The following is a 6,000-nucleotide window of genomic DNA, read 5'->3' as shown; positions in this document are numbered from 1 at the left end:
CACTCCTGATATGTAGGCATATGTGATATCGGCAAAAAAAAAGGGCCAATATCGTGCATCCCTATAATCAAGCTTGATTGGTGTTGCCTTGGTGCCAGAAATCCACATTCTCTGGCACCGACATGGAAACATAAGTGGAGGCACTCAGCGTTTACCTCTATTGTTCTTCACTTTAATGTTCTCAGTCATATAAAGTTGATGCCACGGCTTTCTTGGCTTGCACAGATGGAGAAAGCCTGTGGAAAGAACCCACATGTGTTGCAGACAAAAACCTAAATCACTGATGAGGCAAGAAATGTATAAATTACCTACGCTGCTTGTCAGGCTGGAGTGTTTTTCATGACTAAATCAAGTGCGTGTATAACACACACGTCTAACTTTTACATTACAGTTGCATTTTCCTTCTTGGGAGAAGCGGCTTTTACGTTCGTAGCATGACTCTTAAGGGATTTTAATTCCCACAACTAAATAGTTTAATATGCTGTGAACATCCATGCATCCATACTTGCAGTGATGTCCCCAGGAAAAAAAAGAAAATGATTAATTTTTAAATCAAAAGGTTTGCCTGTATCCAGCTCACAGCAATGTGATGTGCAGACAGGCCTTGGGGGGAAATATAATTAGGGTTCAGTCTGTGCACAAACTATCAGTACCTCTCATCTTTTATACCTGCTGGTCTGCAACTATATATATAAACAGCCTCCTTCCTTTGGGTTTAGTATGAATAAAATCAGTTTCCTTTTTACTGCAGAAATGTGAACAAAGCTTTATCACCACTGATAGTAAAAGGAGAGATTGGCCATTACCTGACCACTGTGTTGCAGCTGGGTGCTGACTGACAATGTAGAATTTATCTAGCAATACAGTTTCTCTCTCTCGGAAAAACAACATTACTGGGTATTTGTAATAAGACAAATTTCATCAAACAAGAGCACGTGAAGGTGTGCACAAAGCTGCAACCAAACAGATGAGATGGGAAACGGCACCTGTGAAACCTACAGATTTCACTCATGCATGTGTCAGAGAAAGGGAATTATATGTATAATAGGTGTCCCAATACCATTTTTTGTGTCCAATACCGATAGTGATATCAAAAACTGAGTGTCTTCCGATATAGTAATCTTGGACCATTTATGAACTATGAAGCTGTTAACAACATATTTGTGCCGAGTCATTTCAAAGACAGTGTCTCATGTCAGTGTCGGTGTCTCATATTTAAAGACATAGATAAATGGAAATTGTGTCACATGAATCCCTGCTGATCATTTTAAGATGAATTCTGTCGAGCACTAAGTCAAAGTATTAAGGGATTTCTTTTTACTTTGTTCATATAACACACATTCTTGGAACCTGCTTTTCAGTCATGTGGCTGAAAGAACAAAGAGAAATAGATAGTTTAATTGACCCTCCAGGCCTCTCGTCCACTCCCGCACCAGCATTTCCATTTTATCTGATGACCTTTAGGTGTTTGTTACTGTGTGTGTTCATGCTGCTTAATTCCCATATCTGTGTGGAGAGGTGGGACTGTTGAGTGTCCGACTACTTCTGAGAAACACGAGCGAGTCTTGGATCATTAGCTAATTGTCTCATTGATATTCAGCCCTTGAACAAAGTTTAAAATGTGCAATTTGCAGCACTGTCAATACAAGGTCACTGATGTGAGCAAAGACAAACGCACATGGTCGAGCTGATGATGTGACACATGACATGTTAGCACAGCATGCCACAGAGGCATAAAGAACAACAATAAAGGCAGAGAAAAACAAGTTCAAGGGCTTTGGATACTTCTTTTCACGCAGCTCTGTCTAAGGCTTCTGTTTTTCTGCTTGTGAACTTGATAATAGGAAATAAACCGACGAGCTCTTGCAAATGGAATGTCTGTATGAGTTATTCTCCTGTATGGATTTCTGACAGGCAGGAAACAACAAGGTCATTTATTATGTTCTATTTAGTAGCCTGTGTCTTCTCTGACATTTCTTCATCACCACAACACCACCTCCAATGTCTGTCTCATTGTCTTACCTCCATCCACCTCCACACTCTCCCTCCTCGAATATCAATTTGCATATACCGTACTTCAGCACACTTTCTTCACCTTCTCTCAGTGTGTGTGTGTGTGTGTCTTTATTGACCAGCTGACATTTGTTAAGTTGACTAATGTCATGCTGAAAAAAACAGGGAATCACTCGGTCCGTCTGTGCCACATTTACTCATTGTAACACAGTAGTGCCATTACAGTTTCCTTGCATTGCGCCACATGGGACCTTTCTCTGCGTTGTGAGATAGATGACACACGGAACACGCATTCATTTCTGGATATAGCACATTACATTCGCCTGTGGTCTGTGCTCATTAATCACTTTTGTTGTAATACAAAGTGAGAATACTTGCCGCCTTTTTTTAGCAGTTATCCTCTCGGTTACACACAGTGAAGGCATTCACCTGCATGAATTTATGAGACAGTGGTGTTCAGATACCTCCATTAGGCAAAATATCACCACAACCAAACTGTAGTTAAAGTTAATCTGTCTCATCTAGTTTGTTTTAAGAGGAATGTGCTGAAAGTGTCAGTATTACACTTTTTTACTCATGATTTTATATTAAATACATCCAAACATTATTATTCTGGCTGCCTGTTATCAAGCATCAACATGTAAGGAATATGAGGAACACAATATGATATCATGGTCTTGGTTTTTAATACTAAAAGTAAAAATAATTTAATAAAAAAGGCAACCTAAAAACAAATAAGTAAAAACAACAAATCATACTACAGTGTTATACTGCAAAAAGTGTATGTTATGAAATAATTTAATCAAGTCCTGAGCAACTAGAATCCTTCTAGAGAACTGGACTGTTTTTCTGTATCTATTGGGGAAGAACACCCTCCACCTTTTAAGGTTCTTTTGTAGCACAATGCTCCATCCGTTGTAATTAGCCGCGCTGACTGAAAGCTTCAATAAGTAATGAGTCTGTTCTGCAGTGGAAAAAGGTGAAATGTGGTGAGGAAGAATTCAATCTGCGGTTTGTAACTTTGGGGGATTTTTGTAGTTATTTGCTTTAGCCTCCATCTGTCTCGACAGAAAACAAATCACTTCCTGTGTGCAGCGCAGTAATGTTGCTGGATGGCATGAGATCCAAACACTGCTGTCCTGACAAACGGCGCACGGAGCAGATAAGCGTGAGTCAGATCGGTATTGTGCAAACTTTGTTAGACGATGGTTTCATTATTCATTAAGTTATTCACTACAATTTTGAAGTAGCACAATGTTTGTTCAAGTGGTGATGTTCTCAAGTACCCGATCTATGTATAACTTTATTAACCAAAACTGCATCTAATAATCATTCCATTACCTATTCTGTCACCATATTGTTTTTGAAAAGACAAAGAGACTCTCAAAAACCATAAATGTCTAGTTTTAAAGTTGCATATGAGATAGAAGTGAAACTGAAGTCATATTCAGTTCATCAGCTGTAATCAGATCATGTCTCTTGTCTGGTAAAGTAGCACCACAGTCCTCCTTGTTAGTTTGTTGTTGAGAAATATCTTTGGTCAACTGATATATAAGTTGATTCTTTTTTGTATTCTCCCAAATGATGGGAATAATGAAGGATAGGTGGGTTTACACAGAAAGGTGCCGAAAGGTGACCATAACCTCAGTTTCTCCTGAGGTGACAAAATTGACAAAGTGTGACATCTAGTGGTGACAAAGACAAGGTGCTGTTTTACTTGGCTGGGTGGAGTTGGTATTTGTGTTGAGCAAGGAAAAAGTCCAAAGAGGTCCTGCGGCAGTTTTGGTCCAACGTATCAGAACATAGTGCTTAATATGATGTACAAAGTTTTTCTTTTTATGAGCTTGTTTGATGTGTGTTTGTTTGATCAGACCTGGAACATACAGTACATACAAGTAAATCTAACCTTTCTCACCCCCCTGCGGTGTTTCACATGCCGTATGATGGTGAGTAATTCCCCCGTCTCTCTCTCTTGGCTGGGCTTTTGGATTTCAGTCTCAACCCTTTAGCTTGTTTGGCTCAAGAACCAGGATTTACAAATCCTCCTTGCACCAAATTGGCGCTTAGGCCAAGACAACTACGTCACCCAGAATCCCCAGTGGTGGCCATTACTCAAAACTAGTCATAGAGCATAGATGCCAAGCAGAAAGGGAAAATTATTTCAACATTGCTGAGCGGGAACAGCTGCAGCGATGTGTTGGCGGTTGACAGATTTCATATTCTCTTCCTCTCGTTCGCTTTACTCTTCTCTATTTTTGTCTCTGTGTTTTGTTTTCTCTCACTTCTTCTTTTCTTCCCCTAAGTCTGCGGTTCCTTATTTCAGCCCTGACTCATTTTACGATGTCGTCACACAACCATGCGTGTAAATGCACATAAGCGATATACAATTACACACAAGAGAGGCCGGCTCTGAAAACATGTTCCCAAGGATATCAGTCCAAGGAATTTTAATAGTGCCCTTTCACATTTCAAATATGTTAAAAAAAACAACATCATTGCATGCACTTTGTCAATGGGGTGGAACAAAGTGTGGCTCTGTGTGCATGCGTGCACGACTCGTAGAGTGAACTGGTCGTGACCCAATGCAGATATACATCAGTAGATTATGCTGCAACACTGTCATTTGTGATCGTGAGTGTGATATAAAGTTTAAAAAGGTTTCTGCTGTTTTCAAGGCCGGAAGGTCAGCATTTAAGGAGAGCTGTGTGTGTGACAAGTTGTGCTCGTGTCTCCAAACAGCCACAGAAACGGCGAACCACCACGTGGAGGGAGAAGCCCTGAGACAAATGACCTGTGGCATTCTGTGAGAAACGTGAACCTGAGACTTTCTGGCAAATGGAAAAGCATAACTGCATGTGTTTTGCTGTAATGTGCACTCCCACAAAAAAAACCTCCTTTAAGGTTATGCTGTGTGTCGTCTGTGTTGTGTGAAAGTGCATGTCTGTGAACATGCCTGCCCATGTATGAATATTGTGTGTGTGTGTGTGATAGTGGAGCCACATCTGGAAACAATAGAGCCGTAGATGCTGTCACTTTCCCTTTACCTCAGGCTTTTGAGTGAGTTCTTAAACAAACACTCAATTCACTCACAGTAAATTACAGGAAAGCTATCTGAGCTCTCTCTCTCTCTTTCCATTTTCTCTCCGTCTCTTGTGTCGTCTACACACAAACACATCGGCGTGCCCATAATTAATCAGCCTCTCCAGTTGCAATTTTTCTCTTGCCCTGGTAAATTACAGTACAAGGTGCATTAAGTGCAATTGTAAAACCAAATGACTTCTAATTTTGGTGTGTGTGCGTGTGTGTGTGTGTGAGTGTTGTGGAGGTTATAAGTTCATGTCTGATTTGATGTGATGGATGGTACAGTAATGTTTACACAGCATAATCACTGTGTTTCCACTGTGGATTCAAAACAAATTTAGTGGTTATGGAGCGTTTCGTATCCTGGACCAGAGCGACTGTTACAAAGACATACAAAGCGCATTGAAACAGAGCCACTGCTGTGCACATGTGTAGAGTTAACAAGGAAATAATTTGCTGGTTAAAAGCATTAGTGTCTGATAAAGATTCAAGACACAGATTGTCTCTTGAGACAAGAGGTGGCAGCATTGCTCAACCAGTTAAGTGAGCACGGCTGGGAGACAGTAAAAGTAAGTGCAGGTTCAATTGTGCTAGGCCTGCACAGTTACTAACAAAAGTACACTAATTAGAAAGACAAAACAGCATCTTAAACAAACTCTACGTTTTTTTTTTTTTAACATATTGTGCTCTGCAAGCTCAAGACAATGATGATTTTCCCTCCTTCGTTTCCTCATGTCTTTTTCTTCTGGTTGTATGAGGTACTAACATCATCTGCACTGACTACACTGACTAAATCTTGCTGTTACTTGTTGACAGACTTTTCCGTCTGGAAAATTAAGTTTATAAAAAATGCAGAATATGTAAGTTATTCATTTGCTCACCCATTCATATGCTTATGAAACATCA

Source organism: Solea senegalensis, linkage group LG8 (genome assembly GCF_019176455.1).
Source record: "Solea senegalensis isolate Sse05_10M linkage group LG8, IFAPA_SoseM_1, whole genome shotgun sequence".
NCBI classification, from domain to species: Eukaryota; Metazoa; Chordata; class Actinopteri; order Pleuronectiformes; family Soleidae; genus Solea; species Solea senegalensis.
The sequence above is the reverse complement of the archived record's forward strand: the minus strand, read 5'-3'. Positions refer to the sequence as shown.